The sequence below is a fragment of the Pipistrellus hanaki genome, assembly GCF_964339955.1.
Source record: "Pipistrellus hanaki genome assembly, chromosome: 1".
NCBI classification, from domain to species: Eukaryota; Metazoa; Chordata; class Mammalia; order Chiroptera; family Vespertilionidae; genus Pipistrellus; species Pipistrellus hanaki.
This window is the reverse complement of record NC_140503.1, coordinates 83,299,065-83,317,908: the sequence shown is the minus strand read 5'-3', so window position 1 is coordinate 83,317,908 and position 18,844 is coordinate 83,299,065. Positions and strand designations below refer to the sequence as shown.

Here is an 18,844-nt window from a genome sequence, read left to right as displayed (position 1 = left end):
AATATTTATTGACTACTGTATGGGAGGCACTGAGAGAGAAAAGCTAGGGATACAAACAAGTAGCTTACAGTCTGATTTAGGAGAGAGGAAGACCCCTGTGAATGAATGAATGGATGGATTAATGAATCAGTGGAGTGCACTCTGAAGGATCCAACAATAGTGATAGTGCAAAGTAGGATGTAAAGGTGATTGTGTATTAAAATGTGAGAGGATAGTGGGGAGGAGAAATTAGGAATGCTTTACGGAGGAAGCATGTTCTGCTAATTACCTCAAAGATATATAGGATTTTGCCATTCCGACAGGACCAGAGAAGAGCCTTTCAAGGATAGGAAATGGACATGGAGAGAGAAAAGTGTGATGTGGTCAAGAAATTCAAGGAGTTCCACAGCAAAGAGAAGAATAGTAACAGATGAGATCCAAGAAGTAGGTCAAAACCAGATAAAGTAGTCAGGCAGAAAGAAAACCAACATAAACTTGGTTTTTCTAATGTTACTTCCAATAATATATATACTATGACAGTTCTGCTTTTATATAATTTTTACCTGTTGAGTAGCAGAACACAACTTGAATGTATTTTCTTTTTCTAGTAATAGATTAGTATTTAAATAAAGTCTCTGTTTGTATGATAATTAGTTGTACTGTAATTGCCAGGCTAATAATAGCTAGTGTTATTTTTCTTAATGAGACTAAGGTCTCTAAATGTTTGATAAAATTACACATATTTGCCAATTTAAAAAGACAGTTTGAGATTTTCATTATTCCTAAGTTTCATGGTAGACTTCATTCCTGCACAACAATCCTTCTTTTTACTTTTTCATGTAAAGTACTTTTATACATTATTGTGCTCTTATGCACTATTATAATTTTACACATTATGGATAAATGAAGTATTTTTATCTTATTCTGATAGTACATTGGCTTCACAACAAAAATATCAAAGGAAATGAAAGCACCATTTTTTCTCTTTTGTCAATCCAGTGTGACAGTATTGTTCACATTTGCCAATCTAGACAGTTGGGTCATATCCTAATGCACGAGAAAGAAGATAGAGAACTCTATTAGGTGATGAAACAACAAAATTTGAAGTTTCTCTACTTCTGTCTTTAGCAACTTCTCACCTATGCTAGAACAGAGGGTTTTTGGTTTTCTTTCTCCTTTAAACCCTTAAGTTGATATTATTGATTAAGGTGCATTTGGTATGCTCATATTATTATTCACCACACCTACCACTTAATGTGCAAGTTTTATTCTACTCATTATTTAAATATAAAAGCAGCAGCAGAATGGGATGCTGTTTGGGGATTTCAGAGCAAAGAATGAAGAATTGTAAAGCTGAAATTAGTCTTTAACCTTGTTTGACATAGGTATCGCAGTGTTTTTAATCCATATCCATTCTTTTAATTTTAATAAACATAAGGGCTTTTGCTATTGAATTTTTAATAACTCAATAATGGAATTAAAATTAAGCTACGGGTCACAAATCTCCCCATTTTCTTCTGCTTTTTTTTCTCCAACAGTAGAACACAGCCTATTTAAATCTTAACTTTTGCTTGCCAAACCACTGTTACCGTCCATCTGTTCTTACCAATTGTAAGGAAGGTCTGGTTTTTAGTGAAGCTTTGCATTTCACATAAGGTATGTGAAGTGAAATTTCACAAGGGACATGATGGATCCTGATTCTTAGTGATAAACCTTTGGGGCCATCAGGGTTGGCATATGGTCCAGTATGATATGAAGGCTTGGGTTCCCTGGCTTCACTTCTTTGGCGTGAAGCTGATAAAACCTGGCTCTTGAGTATTATTTCACTGGACACCAATCATGGGCAGCAGGAACTGCCCATTTAACTCTCTGTGGGAAGGAAGCCCAGAGAGCATTCACAATGGTACCATTGTCGAGTTGCAAACTGCTCTGAACAGCTTGACAGCACTAGGGAGGAGGGGAAGGGGTTGCTTTACTAATTGCTGTTCAGAAAAGAGAAGGAACAAAAATAGCTGTTGCAGAACTGATGTTTCTACATTTACTTCCTCTCTTGATAGGAGTGTTGACTTTTATTTAGCACATACCTACTATCAAGAAGAAAGAAAAAAATGCATTTAAGCAACCACTTATAGTAATTCCTTATTAATGTGTCATTATTGATATTTTCAGCCCACCGGATTATAGCAGAGCAAAACTCAGTATTGCTTTATGATACTGTATTTAAATGGGAAAAAAATGTAGTTTTTAATCTTTATAAACATTCAAAATAAGGGAAAGTGGGTTAAAACCACATCAATTTTCATATATCAGGTGAGGTTAAAGATGAGTTTGGCTTAATTTTCTTTACACTGTGCTCTTTAGAATTCCCAAATATTACCTGAATATATATGAGCTATATTAATATAGAAATGTCAATTAGTATTACGGGTAACTATTGCAAGTGCTAAAATAATGCACTAAAGATAAACTAGTTAGCAAATCTTAAGGTTAAATACTGGATTTATCATTTAAATGAGTAACATTTATTTTAATCATCATGTTATCTCTTATTTAATTTTATTTTGGATATCTTTCAAAATGTGCGGGTTGTCTCTTTTTGCTGCATTGTATGTCATGCTATTTCTATAAACAGTATTCTTGGCCTATCCATTTTTTTCTGGTCAGTCTAATCATGTAGTTAGAAACATGATCTACAATATTTTTAAAATATTAAAGCTTATTTTAGCCCCCAGGATTCTGAACCTTACCATATATTTCCATAGCCAATTTTTTTTCGATTGAACATTAGTTGACTAAATTATATTGTAGTGTTATAATTTATAAAATATTTTCTTTAAAGAATTAGAGGAAGATATTTTAAGAAAACTTCTTTGTAAATTTTTAAATGATATTCTCTTGCTAAGTTGAGGGAAAATAAGGTGCACGTTTTGTAAATCTGTAGCAGTCTATAAAATTTACTAGTATTCCATCTCCTTGTGTCCTCTTAAATGATTTTAGTAAATGGGCTCCAGTGCAATATTTCAAAAACAGTAATTCATTGAATGTCCATTCTCCCTTTTACTGCAGAATAGATTATATTTAAGTCAAGATTAATGGGTAGATTTTGATGTTAAAGTCCAGTCTCTAAGCCTATCATTCCCTGGAGGCATATAGTGCATTAGTTTAAGCCAATATACTGTTTATCATAGATTCTATGGCACGGTCTTAAATGACAGTTTGCTGTACTTTGTAACTACTTACCATAATAATAAATCACTTTTTTTGTACTCCTGGTAATTTTAGCATTTAAACAAAACCTTAATTAAGTTAATGCACATTTAGGTAGAGATAACACGTAAGTAATTGTACACTGTAAAATTTCACTTTATTTAGTTACTTTTTTCCTTTTTACAATCTTCTAACAGATCCCAAGTTTAGTATTTAGTTCAAACACATACATACATTTCCTCAACATTAATGTACTGAAATTTTTGATCCCAAAAGGAAGAACACAGAGGTGATGATTTCTAGTGTCCCCCTCCATTTTTTTAAAAATCTTACTCTAATACTAGTGATTCTGAAGCAGTTCTCAACTGACTATGAAAGTCTCATTATTACTTAATGACAATATTTTCAAGTAGATCTTGTCAAGAATCAGAGTCCATAATTTTAATTTCCTTACATTTGAAATCTAGGTAACTTGCTTTTCTTTTAGAAGTTTTGCTTCATACAAATATCGTGAAAGTAAAATAGGTACACATATTTAATAATCATGTTAATGCTTTTTAGAAACTAGTGGTTATTGGATTCAGGAAGGATTTTCAGAACCTTCTAGTAGGTTTAAATTTTTAAATCCTATTTATTTAAGATTGATATTTTTAAATGTGTTTACATGAACTTTGGTAAAATTGAGCTTTTATAAACTTTTTATTTAATGTTTTCATTTAGTAATTGACTGATTTATGAGCAATTATATATGGTTCAAATTTTATTCAACTCCAGCTTTCAATAATAGGTCTATCCTCACACTGCCTTAGCACCTGTTATGGATTTTGAGTCATCTGGCAGCCCATGGGACTGAGATAAAGAAGTACCAGGTGTCCTGCCTGTCTCCTAATTGAGACGCAGTGAAAACAATATAGACTTGGCAGTATGGTTAAAAGGGTGGATTAAAGCCCAGCTTTGTCTGTTCTGACAAATCACAGCTTTTCCTTCCTGGTGTAGATAGTATCAGCTACCAAAGGATTTCATTAATATGAGGCATCATACAAACTACACAATAATTTGGCATAACTTGTTGCAGACTTTCAAAAGAATTTCTATTAACATAGTACACATAAACATTATTTATACCAAGATTCATGCTATTTACTTAAGGGACTTTTATTTTTACTGCGTATGAACTAGGCAGCATGTTTTCTGAAGAAATTAGCTACAATAGGAAACAAATGGAGTACTTAATTTATTAAGGGTAGCAGTATGGTTTACTTTCTTCTTACAAATGAGTAGGGCACATAAGTCCATGGGATACTTAATTGCCCTGGGTATTTCAGGAAAATTTGCCACTTTATTACTGAAGATAGCAGTCAGAAAATCCTTGAGATGTACTTGCAAAATATTTCTACCCATATTCTATGTCTCAATAAAATTCTTATTTTTTCAAGATCTTATGTAACGATACTGCCTCAGGATGTTTGAAGATATTTCAAGGCCTCTTAGAATTAAAAAGCCAAATGTAGATTGATTCTTTTCTCACTTTTTTTTTCCTCATCAGGGACTTTTCTCATCAGTAATATGCTATTAATGATATTTTAGTATATAAACATTTTTCAAAAACTGTAAATCTTATAATTTAAGCTAATATTCACTGTGTTGGCCATTCTTGAGCTAACTTAAATACCTCTTATATAATTTTTTCTTTTTTCTTTTTTTAAAATATATTTTATTGATTTTTTTTTTTTTACAGAGAGGAGGAGAGAGGGGTAAAAAGCTAGAAATATCCATGAGAGAGAAAGATCGTCCAGCTGCCTCCTGCACACCCCCTACTGGGGATGTGCCCGCAACCGAGGTACATGCCCTTGACCTGAATTGAACTTGGAACCTTTTAGTCTGCAGGCCGACACTCTATCCACTGAGCCATTTTTTTTTTTTTAATTAAAAAATTGTTATGACCAATGTGGCAAAATGTTTATTTCAGTCCTCATTGTAGTGAGTTATAATTACTTTCAACATTTATAGATTTTTTTTTCTTTAGCCAATTGTTATACTTGTTTTGAAATGTATAACACAGGTAAGATCTGATATTAAGTTTTCTCTTAATATCAGATCTTACCTGTGTGCTTTTTTCACTTTTTTAATATACATTATGCTTTATTCACTTTGTTCTTCCAAAGGAGATCAAAGGTATGAGGGAACCAAACTCTTTCTCACAAGATTTAAACTCTCTGTAAACCAATCCTAGGAAAGTCCCAAATATATTTGCCCCAAAGGGATTTGCCCCCTGGAGAGAAAAATTAGCATTAGATGAAGGAGGCTGTCTGGATACTAATCTCTTAACCAATTTTATTCACTCATTCTATAAATTATAAAGTCATTGAGAACTCCTGGGCCCTGTGTTAAGTGCTGGAGATGTCTGTACAGATAAGAAGACATGGCCTCTGTTCCTTGGCACCAGTCTCCCTGCTGGTTTACTAGAACAAGCCTGAGGAAAGAGGCACATTTTGTGTTTAACAACCGACTCTCAAGAGCAGGGGGAGCCGAAGTCGGTTTGGCTCAGTGGAAGAGCGTCGGTCTGGAGACCAAGAGGTCCCGGGTTCGATTCCAGTCAAGGGCATGTACCTTGGTTGTGGGCACATTCCCGGTAAAGGGTGTGCAGGAGGCAGCTGATCGATGACTCTCTCTCATTGATGTTTCTAGCTTTCTGTCTCTCTCCCTCTCTGTAGAAAATCAATGAAATATATTTAAAAAAAAAAAAAAAAAAAAAAAAAAAAGAGCAGGGGGAGGCCCCAATTTGTGGCATTCATCAAGTTCTCTGAGATAAAAACTCCCGCTATAACCAATTTCAAGCTACCAGCCATTTTAATTTGTGAATGTTGTTAGTAGTAATCAAAAAAAAACCAAAAAACAAAAAACAGTCAGTAGACAAAACTCTGCCTATTCCAATAATTACTATTAGTAGAATCTTCATACAAAGAAAAGAGATGAAATTCTAAGTGCTGAAACTGCAAAAAAGCCACAGGAATATGAATGTAGGGAGTGCTTACTGAATTAGAAATTTCAGAATGCGTCTTAAATCCCTGAGGCTCTGACACTAAGCACAAATCTAAACACTTCATATTTTGCCTTTACTTTGTAAAAAGGAACCAATAGTTTTTTCTTTTTTAGGAAAGGAAACATGCAACTTAAATTTAAGAGAAAATTAAGCAATGCTATGTCTGTGAAGTCTCCTGACAGTTACATTTATTTTTCATAATGCCCTTTTGTAAAAAGTTATACTTTCATTCTTCTTGTGTACAACATATATACATGAATATATATGTGCACATATACAAATTTCCATGTCTTTGAGACAAATTACTTTTTATCTTTAAGTTTCTATTTAAATTGCAGTTAACATACAATATATTAGTTTGAGGCAAACAGTATAATGATTCATACACCTTACCCCAATATGTCTTAGTACTTAACTGACATAATACATAATTATTACAATACTAGGGGCCCAGTGCACGAATTTGTGCACTTTGCAAGCAACTGTGGGCTGAGAGGCTGCAGTAGGCATAAGGGCAGGTCTCGGCCCATCCTCCATGCCCCTGCCCAGCCCTCTCGAAGCAGCCCCGCTCCCGCTTGATGGTGCCAGCCCGCTTGCACCTACTGACAGCAAGGAGTGATTGGGGCCAGTACCAGCAGTGGGAGTGAGCAGAGCTGGCACCATCAACTGGTTTGAGCAGCTGCCCTGATCAACCCACAGGAACAGGGGGAGGTGGAGAAGCCCTCAGGGGCAATGAGGGCCGGCAGCGCTCGCACCTACTGATGGTGCCAAATGATTGAGACCAGCACCAGGTATCGGCAGCGGGTGCAAGTGATGGCTCCAGCACTGGCTGCGGGTGCAAGTAGGGCCAGCACCAGCAGCAGGTGCATGTGCTGGGTGGGAACACAGCACACAGGAGCAAAGAATTTTCAGTAACCACCAGAGGCTCGTCCCAATAACAGCAACCAGCGCCCTACATTTGTCTGGCACTCCTGCTCACCTGCTCCACCATCCTGCCATGGCCATTGCCCGTCATATTCCACATATCCCCTCTGGTGGTAAGCGCACATCACAGCAACCAGTTGCGAGGTTGTTCCAGTTGTTCGACCATTCAATCTATATGCATATTAGCCTTTTATTATATAGGATTATTGACAGTATTGCCTGTGCTGTTCTTTAAATCCCTGTGACTGTTTTTATAATTAAAAGTTTGTACAACTTGCCGAAGCCGGTTTGGCTCAGTGGTAGAGCGTTGGTCTGCAGACTGAAGGGTCCCGGGTTCAATTCTGGTCAAGGGCATGTACCGTGGTTGCGGGCACATCCCCAGTAGGGGGTGTTCAAGAGGCAGCTGGTCAATGTTTCTCTCTCATCGACGTTTCTAGCTCTCTATCTCTCTCCCTTCCTCTCTGTAAAATATCAATAAAGTATATTAAAAAAGAAAAAAAGTTTGTACAACTTAATCCCTTTCCCTTTTTCACTCTCCTCCAAACCATTGCCCAATTGGCAATTATCAATTTGTTCTCTGTATCTATAAATTTCTCTTTTGATTATTTATTTTGTCTTTAAGATTCCACGTATATGTGAAATCATATGGTATTGCCTTTCTCTGGCATAATGCCTCCTAGGTCCATTCATTTGTTGCGTATGTCAAGATTTCATTCTTCTTTTTAATATACTTTTATTGATTTCAGAGATGAAGAGAGAGGGAGAGAGTTAGGAACATCAGTGATGAAAGAATCCCTACTGGGGATCAAGTCTGCAACCCAGTATGTGCCAACGGGAGCTGTTCCATGACCTCCTGGTTCATAGGTTAATGTTCAACCACGGAGCAACACTGGCCAGGCTTTCGTTCCTTTTTTATGGCTGAGTTGTATTCCATTGTATATATGTAGCACATCTTTATCCATTCATTATCAATGAACACTTAAAGTGCTTCCATATCTTAGCTATCGTAAGTAATGCTGCAATGAACAGGTGAATGCATATGCCTTTATGAATTAATGTTTTATATTTCTAAAGATAATTACCCAGAAGTGGAATTCCTGGGTCAAATAGTAATTCTATTTTTAATTTCTTGAGGAATTTCCATAATGCTTTCGGAAGTGGTTATGACCAGTTTACAATCCATAATGCTTTTGGAAGTGGTTATGACCAGTTTACAATCCCACCAACAGTGCATGAGGGTCCTCTTTTCTCCACATCCTCATCAACACTTGATGTTGGATGATAGGCATTCTGACAGATGTGAGGTGATATCTTATTGTGGTTTTAATTTACATTTCCCTGATGATTAGTGGTGTTTTGTTTCTCTTGCCTGAGGAGACTTATCCAAAGAAATATTACTAAAAGTGATGTCAGAGTTTACTGCCGGTTTTCTTTTTAAAGTTTTATGGTTTCAATTCTTCCATCTAAGACTTTCATTCATTTTTAGTTCATTTGCATAAATGGTGTAAGAAAATGATGCAGTTTTATTTTTGGCATGTATCTGTCCATTTTCCTAACACCATTTATTGAAGAGACTGTCTTTATGCCATTGTGTATTCTTGCCCTCTTTGTCATAAGATTAATTGAAAATATATATATATATATATATATATATATATATATATATATATATATATATGTATGGGTTTGTTTAGGATTCTTCTTCAGTATCATGCCATTTTAACTGGAGTCTTTTGTGGTTCTGTATAAATTAATTGTTTTAGCTCTCTGAAAAAGGCCACTGGTATTTTCATATAAATTGCACTGAGTCTATAGATTGCTTTTGGGTAGTATGAACATTTTAACAATGTTAATTCTTTCTATCCGTGATCATAGAATAGCCTTCCATTTATTTGTATCTTTTTCAGTTTCATTCTTCAATGTCTTATAATATTCCAAGTACAGGTCTTTTAAATCTTTGGTTAAATTTATTACTAGGTGGGTTTTTATGGGGGGTGGGGAATATTTTTTATGTTATTGTAAATGAGATGATTTTTTTTTTTTTTTAGTTTCCTTTTCTGATAGTTATTATTGGTGTATAAAAATGCAACTAATTTTTGGATATTTATTTTGTATACTACTACTTTACTGAATTTATTTATCAGATCCAGTCGTTTTTTGGTGTAATCTTTAGGGTTCTGTATACACAATATCATGTCATCTGCAAATACTGACAGGTATAAAAGTGTATATCCTGTATTCCCACTTTGCTGAGAGTTTTTATCATAAGTAGATGCTGGATTTCTAGCTCTATTGATATGATCATATAATTTTTATTCTTTATGTGATAAGTCACATTATTTTGACTTGCAGATATTAAAGCAACCTTGCATCCCAGGAATAAATTCCACTTGATCATGATTTATTATTTTTTTTAATGTATTGCTGAATTCAGTTGGCTAATATTTTATTGAGGATTTTTGCATCTATATACATCAGAGATATTAGCCTATAATTCTTTTTGTACTGCCTGTCTAGTTTTGTAAGCAGGATAATGCTCATACTAGCAAAATGAGCATGGTAGCCTTCCATTTTTTTAAATTTTTTTTAAATTTTTTGGAATAGATTGAGAAGGATATGTATTCATTCTTTTTTTAATATTTTGTAAAATTCATCTGTGAAACCGTCCAGTCCAGGACTTTTATTAGTTGGGAATTTTTTGACTACTGGTTTGATTCCTTGGTAGAAATTAATCTGTTCAGATTTTTTGTTTCTTCTTAATTCAGTCTTGGAAGAATGTATGTTTCTAGAAATTTATCCATTTCTTCCATGTTGTCCAATATTTTGTCATATTATTGTTCATAATATACACATATATATCTATATCTATCTATCTATCTATATCTATCTATCTATCTATCTATCTATCTATCTATCTATCTATATATATGGCTAATATGCAAAATGTCCCCTTGGGAGTACAACCGGGAGAACAGTTCAATTGCTTGCTATGACATGTGCTGACCACCAGGGGGCGGTGCAGAACATGGTGGGTGACCAGCAGCACCAGTGGGGCACTGAGGGAGCGAGGGAAGGAGGCGGCAAGGAGGCAGGAGAACTGCACTGTGGCAGGACAAAAGCAGTGAAGGAAGGGGGAGGCAGGGAACCTGATCAGCCCTGATCACCAGCCAGGCCTAGAGATCCTACATATGTATGATTTCGTGCACTGGCCCTCTAGTTTTCTTATAATCCTTTATATTTCTGTTAATTGTCACTTCTCTTTTATTTCTAATTTATTTGGACCCTCTCTTTTTTCTTGATGAGTCTGGTTAAAGGTTTATCAATTTTTTTTTTCTTTTTAAATGAACCTGCTCTTGGTTCTATTGATCCTTTTTGTTTTATTTTTTAGAGTCTGTTTCATTTATTTCCACTCAGATCTTTATTCTTCCTTTTACTCACTTTGGGCTTGCTCTGTTCTTCTTTTACTAATTCCTTTAGGATAACTTAGACTATTTATTTGAGATTTTTTCTTTTGTTTCTCAGGTAGGCCTGTACTGCTATAAATTTCCCTCTTATAAGTGCTTTGACTGTGCCCCATAGATTTTCAGTCATTGAGTTTCACTTTCATTTGTCTCAGAGATCATTTGATTTGTTCCTTGATCTTGTTAACTTATTCCTTGTTTAATAGCATGTTATTTAGCCTCCAGCAATGGTATTCTGCTTTCATACCATTGTGGTCCAAAGGGATGCTTCATATAATTTTGGTCTTTTTAAAGTTATTCAGACTTGTTTTGTGGCCTATCCTGGAAAATGTTCCAGGTGCACTTGAAAAGAATGTATGCATTCTACTGCTTATGGGTGAAATCTTCTAAAAATTATCAATTACTAGTAAGTCTATCTGGTCTAATATGTCATTTAAGGTCATTGTTTTTATGTTGATTTTTGGTCTGTATGATCTATCCATCGATGTCAATTGGGTATAAAAGTCACTTAACATAACTGTATTACTGTCAATCTTTCCCTTTATGTCCATCAATATCTGCTTTTTATATTTAGGTGAGTCTTTTATGAGAGATATGTCCTCTTTGGATTGGTCCTTTTATCATCATTAAATGTCCTTCTTTGTCTCTTATTACAGGCTTTGTTTTAAAGTCTATTTTGTCTGATATAAGTATTGCTACCTACCGTTTGTTTGTTTGTTTTCAATTTTATGAAATATCTTTTCCTATCCCTTTACTCTCAGTCGGTATGTGTGGCTTTTGATCTGAAGTGGTCTCTTTTAGGCAGCATATGAACGGGTCTTGTTTTTTTATTCACTCAACCACCTTATGTCTTTTAATTGTAGCATTTAGTCCATTTACAGTTAAGGTAATTATTGATAGTGTGTAGGTATTACCATTTTATTAATTGTTTTCTGATTGTTTTTGAAATCCTCTGTTTCTTATTCTCGTTATCTCTTCTCTTATATGTTGATGAGTTTCTATAGTGTTGTGTTTTGATTCCTTTCTCCCTATTTCTTGTATACATCTTGTAGATTTTTGGTTTGTGGTTACCATGTACTTCATATATACCAGCCTATTTTAGACTGATGGTTGCTTCTTAAGTTCAAACCTATTCTAAAATCACTACCATTTTTACTCACCCTCTCCATATTTGTTTTGTCATTAGTTTTTACTTCTTTCGTGTGTGTGTGTGTGTGTGTGTGTGTGTAATCCTTAATTTATTGTTGTAGTTATTCATGATTTTTCTATTTTAACCTTTATAGAGCTTTAGTATTGGCTGATCCATTGCTTTTTCTAAGTGTTTGCCTATGTCAGTGAGAATTTTTTCCCCTTTATTTTCTTATTCATGCATTTGATTTTTTTTTTTCTACTTAAAGTCCTTGTAACATACATTATAATACTGGTTTAGTGGTGAACTCCTCTCACTTTTTTGGTGGTGGTGGTGGGGTGGGAAAGCCAGGGAAACTCTTTAACACTTATTTAATTCTAAATGATTGCCTTGCTGGGTAGAGTAATATTTATTTTAGGTTTTTGCTTTTCATCACTTTTGAATATTTCATGCCAATCCCTTCTGGCCTGCAAAACTTCTGTTGTGAAATCAGCTGACAGTCTTATGAGAGTTCCCTTGTAGATAACTACTTTTCTCTTTCTACTTTTAAGGTTGTCTCTTTGTTTTTAACTTAGACATTTTAATTATAATGTGTCTTGCTGTGAATCTCTTCAGGTTCATCTTTGTTTGGGACTCTGCACATCCTGGAATTATGTGTCTGTTTCCTTCACCTTGTTAGGGAAGTTTTTAGACATTATTTCTTTGTATAGGTTCTCAATCCCTTGTTCTCTTTTCCTTCTGGTACAACTATAATGAGAATGATGTTATGTTTTATATTATCCCAGAGGTCTCCTCAAAAATATATATTCTCATTCATCCCCCCCCCTTTCTCTCTCTCCCTCCCTCTCTCTCTCTCTCTCTCTCTCTCTCTCTCTCTCTCTCTCTCTCTCTCTCTCTCTCTCTCTCTCGTTCCAGCTGAGTGTTTTCCACTACCTTATTTTCAAGTTGCTTATTCAGTCCTCTGCTTCATGTAATCTGCTGTTGATTCCCTCTAATGTAGTCTTCATCTAAGTTATTCTCATTTCTGAGTAGTTTTTTATGGTTTCTATCTGTTTGTTTAGGCTCTCACTGAGTTCATCTATTCTTCCTCTATGTTCATTGAGCATCTTTATATCCAGTGTTTTGAACTCTGCATCTGGTAGATTGCTTGTTTCCATTTCATTCAGTTCTTCTTCTGGAGTTTTGTCCTTTTTTTTTCTTTTTTCTTTTTTTCTCATTTTAGATATGTTTCTTTGCCTCCTCATTTTGACTAACTACGTGTGTTTGTGTTAGGTACATCTCCCTATGTTGGCAGAGTGGCCTTAATGTTGTAGTTACACTCTGAGACCCAGTGGTACAGTCTTCCTGTTCACCTGAGCCAGATGCTCCAGCAGGGTCCCTTGTGCGGGTTGTGGGTTTCCTCCTCTTGTTGAGACTTGATTGCTGTTAACAGATCAGTAATTGGGATTGACCCTCAGTCTGACAGGCTATGAGAGCTTACTGTGGCTACAGTGGACAAGCTGTTTTATGGGGCTGACCCCACAGAGCAGGAGTTGCTTTAGTGGTGCTCAGGTGACATCCAAGCCTCCCCTTCGGGTATGTTGTTTGTGGAACTGGTTGTGTGATGCTCTCTTATGGTCTGAATCTACCCACTAATTCTGTTGGGTCTGGAGACTCTTTGGAAGAGCTCTTGTTCAGGCCAAGATCAGCTGACATTTGTGCCCAGCTTGGGGCCACCTAGTGGGAGCTACTAAAGTGACCTGCACTTGGTAACCACTTGTGTGGGCTTAGGAGAGGCTATGGCTGCAAACCAGGCTGGCTGCCACTAGTGCCAGGCTTGGGACCCTTTGGTGGACACCATCATGTGAGCTGAGGCCAGCTGCCTCTTGTTCTGGAACTCACTCACTTCAAGTTATGTTCCAGCCAACACTAGCTGAAACTTACGCCAGGTTTGGGACTATCTGAAGGAAGCTACAATGCAAGTTGTAACAAGACCAGTTGCCACTTGTGCTAGGTTTATGGCTGCTTAGCAAGAGTTACAGGGCAAGCTGAGGCCAACTGCTGCTTGTTTGGGTTTTGTGGACCTTGAGAGATTTTAGGCAAGTTGTCAGTACAAGCCAGAAGCAGGCTGTTCCTGTGGGAAAACTGCTGGAAGCAGCTCAGGCCAGCTGGAGTGTTGTGTAGAGGGTGGAGTCTCAGGTAATCTCACCTTGGTGGAACAAACAGCGTTAGCCAGGTTAATAGAGAGCTCAGATTTGGCACCCACCTGCTCCTCACTGCTGGTCTGGAGAGGGCTCAACAAAGGAGCAACGGTATCTGCCAGCATTTCTTCCCTAGAATGAGCCTCCCTGATCCCTGGCCCTCCAGCCCTCACACTGGGCCCAGAGCAAGTGAATCTGAGACATCAAGTCCTTGCATGGCTCCTTAAGGGGAACACCTGGGATTCCAGCAGCCCTTCATCCTACTCATCACAATCCTCCAAAGACAAATGTCATGGGGACTCCTCTTTTCAGCACCGGTGCCCTGGGCTGGGGAGCCAGGTGTAGGGCTGGGACCCCTCACTTCTGAGGTGGAACCTCTGCATCCAAGATAGACATTCTGCTGCTTAATCATGTGGGACCTGCCCTTTATTTGTCTCCACCCCTCTAGTGTCATCCTGGCTACCTCTTTTTAATTCTTGGTTATTGGACTTGTAATTAGTGAGGTGATTCTCGTTTATGGTGTTTCTATAATTTAGTTGTAATTTAAATGTGGTCTTGGGAGCTAAATGTCTGTACAACCTAATGCCATGGAAGTAGTAATCGCAAAACTGAAAGTTTTGCTTTTTCTCACAGTAAAAGCAGTTCAAAATTACATTCTGTTATTTTTTTTAAATATTGTTACTGACTTCAGAGAGGAAGGAAGAGGGAGAGTTAGATAGAAATATCAATGATGAGAATCATTGATCAGCTGCCTTCTGCACACCCGCTGCTGGGGATCGAGCCCGCAATCCGTGCATGGACCCTTGACCAGAATTGACCCCTGGACCTTCTGGTCCGAAGGCCGACTTATATTATTCTATCCACTTAGCCAAACCAGCTAGGACTTATATTAGACTATTAAGAAATTTATTGTGGAGCATGAAAGTTTGTTGTTTCTTTAAACCCAGATCTGCCTTTTATTTATTTTTATAGAGATTAGTAAATTTGAAAATTGTGGTACTACTTAACCTTCTATTATACCTTTTTCATATTGTCTTTTTTCATGAGAAATCAGTTTCATTTCATCCAAATAAGTCCCTCTGTATATACTACAAACAAATATTAGCAAAGAGTTCTTGCACATCAATACAGATGTTTCTTAAACTGGCATTGAAAATTGTCCTCCTGGAAACAGCACCTGCTATTTACAAAGGCTTGACCCGAAGGTCAAAATAAACTATTTTTAGCATAGATGTCGTAGGACTTTTGTGTTACCCTGTATTTATATCCTTTATCTCTGACATCCCATGTGACATAAGTAAGAGCAGGCGGTGGTATCCCCACTTAACGTACAAGTAAACTGTGGCACAGAGGATTCCTGTGCCTCTTTCCAGGACTGGGCTGAAATGATAGCTTTCTTGATAGCTGGTCTCAACACAGTGACAGGGGGCCACAAATAATTCCATACGGAAGTTTAAAATCAATAGGAATTACTTAAAATGAATAGTAATGTTAATATTATGAAGTACAGATTAGATTTAAATTATTTGTACTATAGGAAATATTTGGTTGGCTCTTTTTATTATTTTTAGAATAGCAATATTCCTCCCCCCTTTTCTGCTTTTACAGAAAGTAGAAGGAAGGATTAGTGGATAATTGTAGTGCTGTGATTGCAGCACCTGTGTGTTATTTCTTTTGATTGGCTAGTTTTGTATTAAAGATTCCTACCAGCTAAAAGTCTCCCTCATCAAACAGCTTTTTATTAGCTAGTTTGGCTTGGGTGATTTTAAATTTACAATAAAAACCTTCTTAATTCAGCTTAGACTTGTACTTTAAATTTTGCTCTGAATTTGTTGGTTTACCATTATCTTTTTATCACCTCAACCATTTCAGTTTTTTTAATTTCAGTGCCAGTAGCAACACGCACTCACAGTAACTCTTTCCTAGAGAGCTGCCTTTTAAGGAATATATGTCTAACTTTTATCTATTATAGGAGAAATAGGAGTTAACTGCTTTTGATTATGATGACCAATGCAGATGCTAACAGCGCTGTTTGGAACTTTATCTTATCGCAGTCACAAAAAGCACCTTGTTTGTGGACTTAGACTGTGTTTAAATACTCAGGGTTTGTTAAATCTCCTGAATATTATGTTTTCTGAAGTAAGTAGAGGAAAAGATTTAAATACTGTAGAATGGGTTGGTTTTACTTATTTGGCCACATCAAATTTTGAAAATTATAAAAAATGTTTAGAAGGTAAGTTACTGTAGGTAGACTCTAATTATTTACTAAGCTAGCAGTGTTTTCTGAAGATAATTCCTCAAAAAGAAAACTTCAAACATTAGACTGCCTAATTTAAATTCAATCACTAATGATTGTTTCACTTTTTTTTCTTCTTAATCCTCACCCAAGATATTTTTCCATTAGTTTTTTAGAGAGAGTAGAAGAGACAGGGAAAGACAGGGAGAAATATTGATGTGAGAGAAACACATCGATTGGTGGCCTCCTGCATGAGCCCGGACCGGGGCCTGGGCTGGGAAGAGCCTGCAGCTGAGGGGTGTGCCCTTGTCTGGAATTGGACGCAGGACTCTTTGGTCCGCAGGCGCTCTGTTCACTGAGCCAAACCAACAGGGTTTGGTTGTTTCACTCTTTAAAATCGTTTTAGAAAGCATAATTTTCACTAACGAAGATGTTACGTGATTTTATTAAATACATTCTGTGTTTTTAAATAAATGAATATATTATATCTGGATCATTTTAGCTTGTATAGTTTTATGTCTCCTTTTTTTTTGTATAGTGAAGTATAATTATACTTCAAAATGTATTTTACCTAGATAGTCATGTCTTGCTTTGATAAATTTTACTACATTGGAAATATCCTCCTGCTTTAGAAATATTAACATTTGCTTTCTTTCTGCTTAATTTTTGTGTAAATTCTAAATATAATAAGATAAAGTGAAATATTTCGTTTATAAGCCCTCTGAAAGTAGAGCATTTTAAAAGCAGGTAGGTGTCTCCACCCTACTTTTCATGAAGCATTTTACCCATTCAAGCAGACTTTTAAAAACAGCTTGTTTTGATAGCAAACTGTTCTCCTGTGGGCCTTCAGCCTTTGCTTCCTGGCAGCACCTTTGGTGCGAAAAGAGAGTGATCAATTGGGAGACTATCAGTGCCAGCATGCATAGAGTGATAAGTTAACACACCACTGGGAATTTCTAGGGCCCACCAAGATACTTCACTTCTAATGTGCTAACAAGCTCATTTTTCTACCTCTTGCCTCTTCAGTTATTTTTTTTCTCAGAAGAGCTTAGAAGTTGAGTGCATCAGGCATAATGAAAAGCTCTGTGGGAGGGAGAAGCAATAACCCCATTTTTCCCTTTTCAGCCAAATAGAAAATTAGTTTCTGGTAATACACAAAGGCCAGTATTTTTTGTACAAGGGGCACTGCTGTGAATCAAAGGACTCTATTAACTGCAGAAAATTCAGCAGCTGTGAATCTCCCCCATGAAAAAAGTACTTTCCAACAAGTTGTGAGATATGTGGTATTATTTAGATTGAACCATCAGTTTCATCCTTTTCCATTTATAACCATATACCTTCTTTTAAAAGTGTGTTCTATTTCTTTTCTATGTTAACACTCAAAAATGTCTATATGATCCTTCCTTAAAATTCTTACCACTGATCATTTTAATAATCTTGTCCTGTTGCTACTCATTTCAGAAGTAAAATTCTTTTGAAGTTCAACCTCAGTCTGCAGAATTGAAAATAATGGATGGCACGGAATTGGAATTCATATTATTTCAGTGCATAAAATAAATTTTAATACAAGGAGAAATTACTCAAGCCATTTAGAGGTCAAAGGGTATCACAGTCTAAGTCAAGGACCTATTGATATAGGCTTACCTTTACTCTGATGCTTTTTTCCCCTCTTCTTAATAACTTCTATAAATATAACTGACTACGGTAGTCCCATTGAATTAGAATTTTTAATTATCTTTCACAACTTTTTTCCTTGATTTAGATTATAGACTTGGGATATAATTTCTAGAATTGTAGAACTACAGTAATTGAATTGTAATTTTCTTTTCCAAAGAATAAGAATTTTGAGGAGAAAATATTTTTAAATGAGTTTCAGAAAAATCAGAGTGGAATAAAAAAAACCAATAGGCATATTTGTTTTTATTCTTTATACTTACTTAAATGTCTTAGGTAAAGCCTATCAACAGAGCATATTGAGTACAGCAGGAAAACTTTTAAAAGTTGTAGAAGAAAGGTTAACTGATTTCTCAGTTCAGGAACTATACAACATGAAGTCAGCATGTGAGCTTTTCCTGATAATTGTATGTTGCTGCCTGCTGCTCTACATTTTGACAGCCATTTCCATAGTTGCTTTCGTGAACAACAGAAATATCCTCTCTCTTTCTCGCCCTCTCTGTGCTAACAGCACAATCAGGCCTGCTGAAACAGGAAGCCTGGAGTGGGTTGTTCAAAAGCAACAACACTTCAAGGTACTGGTTGCTTGTCAATAATATCAGAGAAGAAAATGTGGTGAAAGGGAAGTACAGTGTTTTTCTGTCAGTGTCAGTGCCCTGTAGATGCTTTGTTAGACAGTATTTAGGAGTCCTGTGGTCTCTTTGCAAATATTCCTGCTTGTTTCAGTGTTATAATTGACTGGGGGTTTTTCCTGACATACAGATTCAACTATGTATTTATCTTAACCGCATGGAGTTATTCAAGGATTATAGCAACAGTAGTCTTCCATTCAATATGAGGACAATTGTTGGGAAAATGCAGAGATTTTAGAAGAAAAGAAAAAAAGGAAGATATGCAGGAATTTTTCACAATAAATCTTTACAAATGAAAAATATAGAATTTCAGACATAGTATTTTAAGCAGCATTATCATATTTATTGTATGGCTTCTCAGAGCAAATCTGCAGATCTG

At 36.1% G+C, this 18,844-nt stretch overlaps 1 protein-coding gene across 5 annotated transcripts in view; it reads left to right on the top strand.

The window, feature by feature from the left end:
- The window catches only part of RALGAPA1 (Ral GTPase activating protein catalytic subunit alpha 1), a 227,501-nt gene that overhangs the window by 194,424 nt on the left and 14,233 nt on the right, over positions 1–18,844 (top strand). The gene's annotated exons all lie outside the window — the stretch shown is intronic.